Below are 14,359 nucleotides of genomic sequence, written 5' to 3' on the forward strand. Positions count from 1 at the left end.
AATAAGTGTTTATTTACTCCTTCTTGTCTTTTTAAATTTTCTTCCATATGTAAGTATGTATGTATGTATGTATGTGTGTATGCTGTATGTGTGTATGCTGTATACACATGTATGAGTATAGGTACTCATACCATGATATGGAGATCAGGGGACGATGTGCAAGAGTTGGCTCTCTTTGTCCACCTTTACATGGGTTTCAGGATGGAACCCAAGTAATTGGGCTCACAAGGCCAGTGCCTTCCCCACTGAGCCATCTTGCAGGCCTCTCTTTAATCTTAGGTCTAATTTTGTTCACACTTAAAAGATCTTATTCTCAGCTCAGGCTCAATCTCAGCATGTATTTTTTTTCACACTTTTCTATTTACACACAAGTCTCTCTCTCTCTCTCTCTCTCTCTCTCTCTCTTATAAAATTTTGATGGTCTCATAACGCTTCACCCTCTGCTACTTCTATGTAAGGCCTGATCTGACTCCCTTCCCTTACCCCATGAGAAAAAGGGGTTCCCCCCTCCACTGAGTTCTCTGACTATTTTGTGAGAGAGTCTTTCAACATTTAACACACACACACACACACACACACAATATATATATATATATTCTGTTTGTCCCACTTGAGGCTAGAGAAACCATTCATTATTGAAAAGTCTTTTTCACATTGTTCAAAAAGAAAAACAAAACAAAAGGTTCTTTTTTTTTTCAATTTCTTTTTTCCTTTTTTTTTTTTTTTTTTTTATTATTTGAGAATTTCATATACAAGCTCCCTGACCTCTGAAACCAGAGACTGAACCTCCGACTTCATGCATGCTTGGCCACTAAGGTCCATGGCCTGGTGGTAAGCAGAGGTTCTTGCTTGCAAACAGCAGCAATAGATTTCAAGTAACTTTAATCGGAGAAGCAAGTATTGGAAGAATACTACATAGTTAATAGAGCTGATAAGAAGGCTGTAGAGATAAACTCAGCCATGGCCCAGGGTGCAAGGGCAGTCGGGAGGAGCCGCCACCACCCTGTCCTGCTTGTTTCTCTCTGAGTGTGTCCCGTTTGCAGTACAGGGGCACTGGGAAGTCTTGACAAACTGATTAAACTGGGCATCTGTACACCCCGAGTCTCTAAAGGACAGGGAGAGGGAACACACACCCCTTCATTTCCTATTGTGGTAGGTATTGGGATGACTTTGAAAGTAACAGTTTAACAGCGCCTCCCGTCTCTGGGACAGTGCCCAGGTGAAGATACAAATGTGGCTTCAACTCTAGTTTCCCACAATCCTCCTGGGCCTCGTTTTCCTTATGTCAGCTTTATTTGCAGCATAGATGGCAGCCAATTAGAAATAGAAGTTCAGAACATCTTATTTCTACCCACTAAGGTTCACCAGGAGGGTGTCACTGACTGACCTGAAAATGGTCCCTTAACCACTTCCTGCCAAGAAACAGCAGGGAAGGGGAGAAGGAAGTTTGTAGCATACTCTCCCCCCCCCCCCCGGCCGCCCGGGGACTGAGGGGGACGTTGGGGGAAGCCGGTGGTTCCTGTTTCAAGACTCTGGCTCGCTGCACCTGTGCGTATCAGGCAGCCCTGCACCTATAACATGGGGCAAGAAGAGGAGAAACTTTCTCTCCTGCCCCTTTGGGGATCCTCCAGTATCTTTGTATACAACTATCAGTTATCTACTAGCTAGGTGATTCCCCAAGGGACGAGGTTGTTTCTATATGAGAACAGATGGTGACCACAAAGACAAAATGGCAACAGCATTAATTTCCATCCCATCATTAGCAGTTCTTGGGGTATTAAAATTCACACTTGCTCAAGTTACTGATTCCATCTCATGGAGGTCCATGTTCTCATGTAAAGATACATAAATGTCGTACTTGTGAAGTAAATACAAAACATTATACTCTAAAACGAAATATAATACAAAGAATGATATGTTTGATGAACTTTATTATGGAAACTTGCTAGTAAATAACCACATCACACACACAAAAAAAAAAGATTTATTTACAAATAAACTCAACTTTACTGAAAAATAATAAGGTTAGACCTTTTTTGGGTTTTTTGTTGTTGTTTTCTTTGAGACAGGGTTTCTCTGTATAGTCCTGGCTGTCCTGGAACTCACTCTGTAGACCAGGCTGGCCTCGAACTCAGAAATCCGCCTGCCTCTGCCTCCCGAGTGCTGGGATTAAAGGTGTGTGCCACCACGCCCAGCTGCAACAGACCATTTTCTATACATCCTCCCTCCTTATGAACATGCTCTCCAAAGTCGATAAATTGTATGTCATAATTGATTTTAATTAATGCACCTAATTTCCCCAAGTTTTTATCTGGTGTCTTTTTTTCTGTCCTGGGCCACATTCAGGAAAGTTGTCTGTTGTCTTCTCTTCAGGCTCTTCTTGCCTGTGAGTTTTCCAAACCGTAACTTTTATGTTTTTTTTTTTAAAGATTTATTTATTTATTTATTTATTATATGTAAGTACATTGTAGCTGTCCTCAGACACTCCAGAAGAGGGCGTCAGATCTCGTCACAGATGGTTGTGAGCCACCATGTGGTTGCTGGGAGCCGAACTCTGGACCTTCGGAAGAGCAGTCGGGTGCTCTTACCCACTGAGCCATCTCACCAGCCCAACTTTTATGTTTTTGACTATTTGAGGTGAATTGATCGGCTATTCTGAGGAAAGTTCCTTTGGCTGGCACTGCTGTGGTATCTTTCCTGTGACTGGACTAGAGGGATGTTTTTGGGGGAGAAAAGCCAGAGGGGTAATGTCCTGTCACACCGTATAGTAGGAGTATGCTGCCCTGCATCCTGTAGTGATAGAGTTTATCGGGTGACAGAGGTAAAATCTGTGTCTTTGAAGGAGAGATCAAGACGTTATACAGAGCTGGTGTGTGACAGGTAGAGAGGCTTCCTTAATGACAAAGTAGTTTCAATTCCAAACTCATCTTCCCCAAGGGGATGTGCAAAAAAAGATGAATGTGGTGGGCCAGGAATTGTGGATCTCAGAAAGGAATGCCTGCAAAGTGGGGCAGTGGCTGGTGTCTGGAAAGTTAGACTTCAGGAAGGCAGAACACTTTGAACCAACGAGAGCTATGTTTAAATTGTGAAATGACACAGGTGCTATGGATAGAGCTCAGCTTTAGAGTGTCGCATAGCATGTCCAAGGCCTAGGATTGATCTCCAACACTGCAAGCAAACAAAGAACACACATTGTAGTGGTGGCAGTGGCAGTGGCAGCGCGGTGGCAGTGGTGGTGGTGAAGGTAAATGTAGTGGTTTAAATGAAAATGACCCCCCATAGTATCAGGGAGTACTTCTATTGGGAGGTGTGGCCTTGTTGGAGTGGGTGTGGCCTTGTTGGACGGGGTGTGGCCTTGTTGGAGTAGGTGTGGCCATGTTGGAGAAAGTATCTGGGGAAGGGCTTGAGGTTTCAGATGCTCAAACCAGGACCAATAGCTCTCTCTCCCTGCTGCCTGCCAAGATGTGGAACTCTCATCTACCTCTCTGGGACCATGTCTACCTGTGTGCTGCCATGTTTCCTCCCATAGTGATAATGGACTAAACCTCTGTATTATAAGCCAGCCCCAATGAAATATTTCCCTTTATAAGGGATTCCATGGTCATGTTGTCTCAGCACAGCAATACAAGCCTTAACCCTATGGGGTTCTTCCATAACAATTGTTAATGGAGAGTTTAGGAGATTTACAAAAGTGGAGTAGTCTCACAAGCCCCAATGCTCATACCTCACTCGGCACTCAAAATTACCAGAATTCAGCTAACCCTGCCTGGTAAAACCCCAGCTAGGTTTTTCCTGTTATTCCATGCTCCTCCAGATTTACTTATTTTGTGTGCGTGACTGTTTTGCCTGCATCTATGTACTATTTGCATGTCTTGTGCATATAGAGTTCAGAAATGGGGATCAGATCTTCTTGGACTGGAGTTTCAAATAGTTGTGAGCTACCAGCTGGGTGCTGGAAATCAAAGCCAGTTGCTCTGAAAGACTAACAAGTGCCCTAAACTGCTGATCCAATTCTCCAGCCCACTTTCTATATTATTTTGAGGCAAATACCCTATAATGCATTAGTGTGTGTATGAGTGTGTGTGTGTGTGTGTGTGTTTTGGTTAAGTACAGACAATAAGCTAGCTGGGTGGGACCCTGACCTGAAATTGTCTGTACTTAACAAATGCAGGCAGATATCTGAATTATTTTGTAATGTTTTTTTTTTCCTTTTAAAATGTGCTTGCAGTCTCCTGTTAAGAATCAAGGGTGTGGGGTCATGGGATGTAATTCATGGGATAATAGAAAGGGAACCTGGGGTAATGACTGAATTGATTTATAGTTAAAAGACTGGGCTTTTGAGCTATAAGAAATGAGCTATCTGGAGAGTTTTTTCGAATTGCACGAGAATGTGTGTCAAGCAGAGAGAAGTCTGGAAATCTGTCTTGAGTAGACCATAGACCATCAGCTCATAACCCACGATTTGACTTGGAGTCATTTCTCTCAAGGCTCCCAGACGCCCCTTCCCCAGAACCCTGTCCAGGATGAGGCTGGTTCTGATGTTTAGTCTCTGATGTTTGAACACTTGGTCCACAGTTGGTGTCACTGCTTGAGCAGTTTAGGAAGTGCAGCCTTGGTGGAGGAAGTATGTCACCAAAGGTAGGCTTTGTGGAGTTAAAGCCCCAGGCTGGTCCCAGCTTGCACTCTCTCTGCTTCCTCTGTTTCTAGATTCTGCCATGGGGGAAGCTTGGCTTTGGCCTGCTGTCCTTGCAGATGAATGTGTTTTCATGCAGCTCTTTTGCTTTCTACATCTTGATTTCTTCTCCGTATCTTCTTCAAAGTCCTCTGGCCTGTTCAGGTCCATCTATCTGCTCTTTCTGGTTCTCTGCTGCCCGGTTGGAGTTGTTGGGGTTCCCTTTCAGGTATAGCTATTTTTCATCCCCACCCTCCTTCTCATCGGTGTCTGGATTTCTTGTCCTCTGTAGGCTTATCCATAGCCCCATCCTCACCTTCTTCTTCTCCTTCTTCTTGTGGCAGACATCATAGCCCTGGGATGGAGCTGGTCATCAGTGCCATCAGAGCTTATAGACTATTTTTCCCTGTCTGTGTGACATCTCTCTGTCCTTCTTCCAGGCATGTGTCCCCCTGATTTGTAAGAGGGGCCACCTCCCCTTGATAAAAGGTCCGCTGATATCTCTGGACAGTTGTTAATATTCCGGCCCATTATCCTGGGCAGAAACAGCCTCATTGTCGTTGGCTTTTGCAAGCAGCCCAGGGCCTGTGAGGAGATGAATACCCCTAACAGTCCAGTCCTTGAGCGCTGCGCTGAGACTCATTTATCAATATTCTTTCAAGAAGTGTGGCTTCAACTCCTACCCTGTGTCTGACCCATGAGAGTTTCTCTTATTTGACATCAGCTTCCCATGTATTAAATTTTTATTGGACTTTTCCTTCTCAGTCATATCAGCCTTTGATCTTTTTATATCAGCTCAATCCAGCATATTGTCCAGAAATTGTTATTACTTTTTTTTTCATCTTTAGTCCTCTTGAGTATGGGACCCAGCCAATGTCTGTAGAAGTCCCGAACAAACGTTGCAAAGTCTAAATAAATGGGTCCTACACGGCTTTGTTGACAAGGCTTACTCTCAGTTCTGTTTCCCCATAAGTTGATGCCCACAGTCATAAACGCTAGGATCTTAGGAGGTATCTTTGCTCATAAACGAAGCTGAAAGAAAAAAAAACGAGAAGGTGAAAATCAAGGCCAGATTGTAGGCACCATCTCCGCTTGTCGGGACTGTAGATACTCGGCCATGTGTGTTTGAGGAAAAGTTGATGCTTTCAAAATGAGGAGACTGTAGCAGATCCAAAGCCTGACAATTAGCATTTCTTCTGAGGGATTGCCACAGTGTGCATACAGTTTGAGAGTGTCTCCTAAAGGCCCATGTGTTGGGCAGGTGAAGATTCTACACTACCTTAGCGTGAGGGTATGATACACAGCCTCTAATGTAAGGAAGGTCCCGTGGGAAGCAAATGGGGACATGTCCCTCAGAAAAGACCAATGTGCTTCTCAGGAAAACCTGGCTCATTCTTTTAAAAAAATATTTATTTATTATTTGTATTGACGTTTGGCCTGCAGCTATGTCTATAGGCCACATGTGTACCTTGCCAGTAGAGGCCAGAAAAGAGTGTCAGATCCCCTGGGATTGGAGCTACAGACAGTTATGAGGAGTCATGAACATATTGGGGAACTGAGACCAGGTCCTGTACAAGGGGAGCCAGTGCTCTTTTTTTTTAATTTACTTATTTATTTATTATATGTAAAGTACACTGTAGCTGTCTTCAGACACTCCAGAAGAGGGCATCAGATCTCATTACGGGTAGTTGTGAGCCACCATGTGGTTGCTGGGATTTGAACTTCGGACCTTTGGAAGAGCAATCGGGTGCTCTTACCCACTGAGCCATCTCACCAGCCCAGCCAGTGCTCTTAACCTATGATCAATCTCACTAGCCTTCCCTGGTTAATCCTTTTGAGAGATATGTTATAGATAAACATGCCATGCAATGTTGCCCACACCCCATACAATTGGATGCTATCCACCACTAGAGCTCAGCTGATGCCAGCATTGTGCCATTGAACTCCCAGGACTGGGTAACAGATAAAATTCTTTATTTTATAAATGACCGACTTCTGGCATTTTGTTATAGATACAGAAAATGAACCAATATAGGCACCGTCTCAGTGGGGCTATGAAAATTCCTGCACTGCCCATGACAGGAATAGAGAATGTTCTGGACAGGAGTGGACCATGAATCACTGATTTAACGGAGGTCTCTCTTATTGCATCATAGAGAAAATGCAGATCCACTTTGGAAGTGAAGGGAATCAGGAGAATATTCTCTGGATTATCCAGAGTCATAACTCTCGTAACCAGCTCTGCCCAGGGCAAGATGCAGCATAGCAAGGTAGTTTTGAACATTGTAAACTCTGGATTCATGGCAGTAACACAAGCCTGGTCATTCACCAGAACCTAGGAGAAGAGGGTGGACTGAACAGATAAAGCTAGCGCAGTAGGTAAGGGGCAAGCTTAACAAAGTACAGATTAATACTATATGCAAATACCGAAGGCCTGAGACAAAGAAAACGAGCTGGCGGTAGGTGCCGCTTGTGCAATCTCAGACCCCACTGTACACACTTCCTTTGTGGTAATTACTGTCACCACAGCCAAACAGTCACTTCTCCAATCGTTTGTAATTATTTATCTCCTTAACTTCACAGTACATTTCATGAGGAGGTAGGTAGTGTCTGTCTTATCACCCCAAATCCTATACTGACAGACACACAGTAAATATTTATTGAGTAAATGAAGGGTCACAAACCAATCATGTACTGGGCTCTTTTGCATAATGTGCTCCTCATTCAGGCTTAAACTCTATTTTGTGCCTTCAGATTCACCAGCTGCCTCCTGTGTGCATAAATTAAACCCCACTGACAGTCATCTCACCTGTGGCTTTATGTACATGGCTTGGATCAGAGGGTCATGGACAGAGCCAAAAAAATAAGTCCTTTGGTTTTTGTTCTTGTTTTCTGTTTTCATCTTGGTTTAGTTTGATTTGGTAACTTTCAAATAAAAAGTAGATCCAAGCTACGGGAAAGTTGAAAGCAGAGAGAACTGCAGTTTTATATTAGTAATTCTCATGTTTGTTTGTTTTTCCATGATGGTTTTTCTGTGCAGCCCTGGCTGTTCCGGAACTTGCTCTGTAGATCAGGCTGACCTTGAATTCACAGAGATCCACCTGCCTCTGCCTCCTGAGCCCTGAGATTAAAGCTATGCGCCACCATTGCTAAGCAACCAACATCAGTAACTCTCAAAGTGCCACAGAAAGGAAATCTAGAATGTACCCTTTCATCTTCCTCTCTCTCTCTCTCTCTCTCTCTCTCTCTCTCTCTCTCTCTCTCTCTCTCTCTCCTTCTTTCTTTCTAAAACTGGGTCTCATTATGTAGCTCTGGCTGGCCTAGAACTCAATCTGTATAGCAGGCTGACCTCAAACCCACAGTGATCTATCTACCTGCTTCCTCTGCCTCTGCCTCTGCCTCTGCCTCTGCCTCTGCCTCTGCCTCTGCCTCTGCCTCTGCCTCTGCCTCGTTCCCAACCAGGTTGACATGACCTTGGCTGGGGACCCAGAGACTCCACCTTTCTTTTTGGGCTGAGTTTTTTTCAGATATTGTGATAATAAATTCCAGTTTAATGACTCCAAATCTTTTCCCATCATTTGCAATCAAGTCCTTTGGCCAGTACAAAATCTAAGTGGGACTTTCAGGAATAGTCACAGTCCCTGCTCCAGAGAGAAGACACACAGAGTATCCTTCTGTTCTCTGGGAGAAAGGCAAATTTCAAATATCCCTCCCTGTTGCTCTTTCCTTGGTATGTCAAAAGGCCCAAGAGAAGGGCTTAGGGGTTAGAGAAATGGTTCATTGTTTAAGAGCATTGGTTGCTCTACCAGAAGACCCAGGTTTGGTTCTTAGCAAACATACAATGGTTTATATCTGTAATTCCAATTCCAGAGGATCTGACACCAACTTCTGTACTTCGTTGGCACTAGGAATGCATGTGGTGCATATACACACATGCAGCCAACGCACTCATACACATAAAATAAAAATATTTAAAATAGAGAGGGAGGGAGGGAGGGAGGGTGGGAGAGAGAGAGAAAGAGAAGAAGAAGAAGAGAAGGAGGAGGAAGAGGAAGAGGGGGAGGAGGAGAAGATTTATTTTGGATTATGGTTTCAATGAATGTAGTCCATCCTGGTTGGTAAAGCATGACAGTGGGAACATGGAGTGATTGGTTACATGGTGTCTGCAGTCAGTAAACACAGACAGACCAATGTTGACATTCTATTCGCTCTCTCCTTTTTATTCAGTTCCAGACTCCGGACCGTGAGATGGTGCTACCCAGATCCAGGGTGTATCTCTGTGGGGATGCTCTCGCATGCACATACCTCCTCATTGATTGAAACCTCAGTCCAGGTGGCCTTGAAGATTAATCATCACAGTAGCAGCCAACCCACTGCCCTGAGCTTTACAGGATCTTCCACGTCCTCAGATGCCAGCCTGAAAATTATACCCAACATATCCACACCTCCCTCACTACCTCATTCTCCTACTTTGGTGTAGATTTATTTCAAAGGTTATTGTCTAATCAACTAAAATGCGTCTAAATACATTTTCCCCCTATAGTTCTAATTTCAGAGTCACCAACGTGCTCTCTTGAATTTAATTGTTTAAAAAGGCTGCAGCTGTGGGGTGACAGACATTTTTAAGAATTAAGTGGCTGTCCAGTTCAGGTTTTAACTTTTTCTACTTAGTGTTAGAAGCAATTCCTGTGTCTTTTGAAAATCCTGCTCGTTTGAAGTAGGTTTTACAAGCAATCGATGCCCCTTGGTCTAGCTGTGGGTCCGGAGGCTTTGTTGGAATTGTTATGGTGGCCTTATGTCCTTTGCCATATGCAGGACCAGGACATGGAGGAGTGTGTGTTGACTAGTTTTGGGTCAACTTGATACAAGCTACAGACATATGGGAGGAAGGCACCTCAATTGAGAAAACACTGCACTAGATTGACCTGTGAGAGAGCTGTATGCACTTTCTTGGTTGGTGATTGACTTGGGGTGTCCAACTCACTGCGAGCAGTGCCAACCCTAGGGAGGCAGTCCGGAGTTGTGTAAGGAAGCAGGCTGAAAAAAGCCACAGAACACAAGTCAGTAAAGAGCATTCCTCTATGACTTCTGCTCCAGTCCTTGCCTTCAGGTTCCTGCCCTGAGTTCTCATCTCACCCCCGCTTCCTCAGTGATAGATAGACTTATCAGCTACTGCTTATAGTAGCTTAAAGTCGGAAACAACACAGTAACAACAACAATAGCAACAACAACAACAACAACAACAACAACAAACCCTTTCTTCCTCAAGTTGTTTTGGCCACGGTGTCTCATTACAAGAATAGAAAACTTAACTGAGACAAAGTGTATGAGTTTTTCTTTTTAAAATCTGCTCATTCGCACTTTTCCAAAGGTCCTCCTTCTGGCCCAGACTGTGGCTTTAGTGAATCCCCTGCCCCTCTGGACCATCTGGTGTAGCCTGGAATAGTGAGGAAGCTGAAGGTATTTTCCATACAGGAAGGAGAAGGTTTTGCTCTTATCCCTTAATAAAAATGTTCTGTGAACCAGAGCAGGATCCAGACTTCCTCAAAAGATGCTTGAACATCCAGGACACCGTATGACACCGACGACACCCTTCAGATGACAGGAAGATGTCAAACCACTAAAGCAGTGGCTTACATCACTAGTACTGTCTGGATATTTCTAGAAATAGATACTTCTTTGTACTTCACCAAACCTGTAGAATATGAGTGTCTAAACTCTAAATGTGGGGTTGGGTCCTGAAAGGAGAACAGTTTAGTGTTCATGGTTTGGCTTTGTTCTACATGGGCTTTTATGTGGCTCAGCTTGGCCTCAAACAATCTCTATAGCCAAGGATAACCTTGAACTCCCACTGACCCGACCTCCACCTTGCAAGGACTAGCATTGCAGGTTCATTCTTATTTGTTTATTTATTTATTTATGCTATTCTTTGCATAAATGCATATATACATGTATATAATGTATTTTAGTAATTTCAGCCCCCATATAGCTCTCTTTCTCTTCCTCTCCCTCCCCACAAGCCCCTTCTTCCCGTAAATCCCTTTTGTCATTCCACTGAGTTTAATCGTGGCTGTTTGCATGACCAAAACAGTGAGTTAGGCAGAGAGTTCTTGGAGCACGGGCAACTTACTAGTGGCTACACCACTGAAGAAAATGACTCTCTTTGTCCTAGCAACCCTTAACTGTCAGTAGCTCCGTGAGGGGGCAAGGAGCCTCATGAGACCCTTCCCCACTCATGATGAACTATTGACAGGCCCCATCCTTCATAGGTCTTGCGCAGGTAGCCACAGCTGTTCTGAGTTCATGATGTATTAGTCATGTCATGTCCAGAAGACAGCACTTCACAGCACTTTCCCCCATTGTAGAGCTCTCTAAATTAGCAAACAAGTTTATTGAAGATGAAATAGCTAAATCTAAAACTAACTCATGGGCAACATTGATAAAATCATGCTAATACTGAACAACTCTCTCATAGTACTGCAAACATTTCTATTATCAAGCTTTCTGATTTGGAAATAAGTATGGATTCCATTGTGGCTGTAATAAATAATGCAGAGGAAGAGTTCATACCCCTTTACCCAATTCTTTTTACTTGTTTAAAGTAAGTAAAAATTTTAAAAATGTGTTATATAAATGAAATATTATACTTTATAACATTTGGGTTGCATTTTTTCCTCTTAGAGCAGTTATTTGAAGCTTCAATCAAATTATACACCAGGAGTTCCTGCCATTTTTGTTGCTGAGTGATGTCCTATGCTATTGATGTGCCATTTATTGACAAACTATTTATCCTGTGGCGTACAACTGGTTATTTTCAGATTTGGATTATTATGAATAAAGCTACCGAAAACACTTGTGTACAGATTTGGGGTGAACACAATTTTCCATTCCCCTGGAGTAAGGAAATGTCTCGGAGCACAGCTGTGGGGTGATATGACACTAGCAAACCAATCCCCAGGGTGGTTGTAGTAGTTCACATTTCTACCCACAGTGTGCTAGACTGTGGGTTTATTTGCTTTCCTGATGGCATCTTCACTTATATCTCTGTGTATATTCTCCAGTCAGGTTCCCTCTTAAGGTTCTTGCCAGTTTTCTAATTGGATCATTTTATCCCTTTAAGTTTGTAGGGCTTTGCCCACACCCCAGGCTGGAGATTAATCCTTGGGTCTCGGGTTTGCTGGGCAAGCACTGTATGAGGCTGTTTGAGTTACAGCCTCAACACCAGGTTTCCAGGGATCCTCGTATGTTTCAGCTTTTGTCTGTTGTCAGGTTTACAGATACTTCCTCCCTGTTTGTAGCTCTATCTTTTCGTCCTCTTAATAAGATGTTCTGCAGTGCAATTTTTCTCCTTATGACAAAGTTTAATCTATCGATTTCTCGTCTGATGAATCATGCTTTTAAAATGGAGTCTAAGAAGCCTTTGTCTTATCCTGGATCCTTAAATTTTTTTTCTCCTTTGGTTGATTCTCAAAGCTTTTCAAGACAGAAATCTCTGTGCCTAAAAGACTGGGAGATTTTTGTAAAAGAATGATTGATAAACTTTATCAAGACATTTTCTGTATCAATTAATGGGATCGTATATCTTTTTTTGTGATGTGGTAGGTTATACTGATTGATTTTAAATATTAGATCTACTTCACATATTTTCAACAAACTCCATTTGGTCTTTTAATACACCGTTGGATTTGATTAGCTAAAATCTCACGTTTAATAGCTAGGGGAGTGAGAGTGTTTGTGCACAAACGTGAGTGCTGGCGTGAGATACGTGGAAGTGACACTGATGTCTTTGGTCCTCAGGTCACATGTTAGAAGAGCCAGTTCTAACAACCAGTGCTTTCAGTCAGGTAACACCCATAGAATTAGAAGAACTAGATCACGGGGAAGGATAGGATTTTCAGTGTCTGGAAGGCTCCACAGTGTCTGGATGCAGTAAGGAGAACAAGGTAGGCCACTCGGGGTCCACAGCTGCCATACACCATGCTTATAGTGCTTCTGAAAGCCAGAGGACAAAGAGGCCCCTACAGATCAAGAATTAGAGGGATCCAGAGGAACTGTAGAAACCAGCCTATCCTGCCATAGCACTTGCTTTTGTTTTTCTGTTTTTCAAGCTAGAGAAGATTTTTTTAATCTAAGTTCCTGCTTTGTTCCAATCCAGTCCTCATACAAGACTGAGTTTTAATAAGAAAGACGTGTTTAACAACTTTTGTCAGACCAGAATGTATCACCCTGGCTGCTATTGGGAGTTCAAGGGCCCACGTGGTAAAGGATCTAACGGCACCATTTCTGCAAAGACCATTAATGGCGTCCACTCCAGCAGTTGTATTTATCATTTCCCACCTGGGCGTTTAAGCCTATGCTCTGCGCACAGGGATGTGCAGTCACGCACGGATCTGGTGCAGCCTCTGAAGCCACAACTTCTGCAAAAACCATTAGTGATATCTGCTTCAGCAGCTGGGCACAGGTGTCAGCTCTTGGAAGAAATCAAAGAAAAGCAGAAAGTGGCTATGTAGATGGGTTGTGGGAAAATGGTCTCACGAGTAGGAAGGAAACAACTCTGGGTCGGGTGAGAGGAAGAAGGCATATTGAATTCCAGAACATGAAAAGTTAAACTGAGATGTAAAAGAAGCTAAAATATTAGAGTAAACATTTCATGTCCCAGCTACAATACTACAAATAGTGCCTTAATCATTGTAAAGACAGGGTGGGTATTTTTTAGTTAATAGTTGGAAAAACTAGAGGTCAAAGAAGTTATGGATCATGGGTTAACCCAGAGAATGGCCTGTATTCTTTCTGTTCACAGTTTTCATGGTGCATCACTTAGACTTCATGTCTAGTGTAGGAGACAGAATAGCACTTATCTGTCCACTCAAGTCTACACGATTGTGTACTGAGTACATACAGCAGGGATGACACAGTGAAGTGTTTCACTCACAGTTTCAAGGTTCACACTAGTCATTGTGGACCATGCATGATAGGATACTACAGGAATAGACGGGCACCTAACCCAGACTTGATAGAGATGAGGAGAGGCATAGGCCTCCAGGAGGACTTGCAAAGGAAGGGCATTTTAATGCAGTCTCCAGAAACTAGAGAATAGAAGGAAAGTGAAGCTGTATGCTGGGCAAGGAGGTACGAATAGTATGAAGGCCTAAGCTCTCCCAGAATTCCCAAGAGCTCAGGTGGAGGAAGAGGGTAGCAAGAGACAAAATAGTATAGGCAAATGGAAGTCTAGATGTGTAGAGCCTTGAGAATAAAGAGGAGCCAAAGGGGTGATATTATCAGACCTGCATTGTAGAGGCATCATGTGGTTATGGTGTAAAGAATGGACCGAAGGAGGCAAGAAAGGATAACTCAAAATAGAGCATCATTGGGAAAGGGGAGAGATACACAGAAAATGTTAACAAGGCAGAATCGGCATAATAGGATGGGTGGACACAGGAAAAGGGGAAGAGTCAGCTGGTGTCATGGCTTCTGATTTCTACCACAGAATATAGGAAGTATCGACTATTTGCTAAAGTAGGAAAATGCACATGGAGAATCAGGCTTGGGGAAGGTTGTGGTGACTTGACTTGTGTCAAATATTCAAATAGAAGCAGCAGGTGGTTTTGTATGGGTCTGGACTTCAAGATGGAGATCCAAACGGAAAGAAAATAAATGACTGCCATAAAGATAAGTGGTCCCATATCT

General features: G+C 43.2%; 1 long non-coding RNA gene across 3 annotated transcripts in view; it reads left to right on the forward strand.

Moving 5' to 3' along the window:
• Positions 1–11,518, forward strand: part of Gm15286 — a 64,640-nt gene extending 53,122 nt beyond the window's left edge. The window contains exons 3-5 of one of the 3 annotated variants that reach the window (XR_873959.1): positions 4,576–4,638; positions 8,900–9,165; positions 11,354–11,518. This is a non-coding gene — a long non-coding RNA (predicted gene 15286). The remainder of the gene's footprint in view (positions 1–4,575; positions 4,639–8,899; positions 9,166–11,353) is intronic. The other 2 variants (XR_873957.1, XR_873958.1) reach the window with 2 other exon arrangements.
• The last annotated feature ends 2,841 nt before the right edge of the window (positions 11,519–14,359 follow it).

This window comes from Mus musculus, chromosome 13 (assembly GCF_000001635.26).
Source record: "Mus musculus strain C57BL/6J chromosome 13, GRCm38.p6 C57BL/6J".
Taxonomy (NCBI): domain Eukaryota; kingdom Metazoa; phylum Chordata; class Mammalia; order Rodentia; family Muridae; genus Mus; species Mus musculus.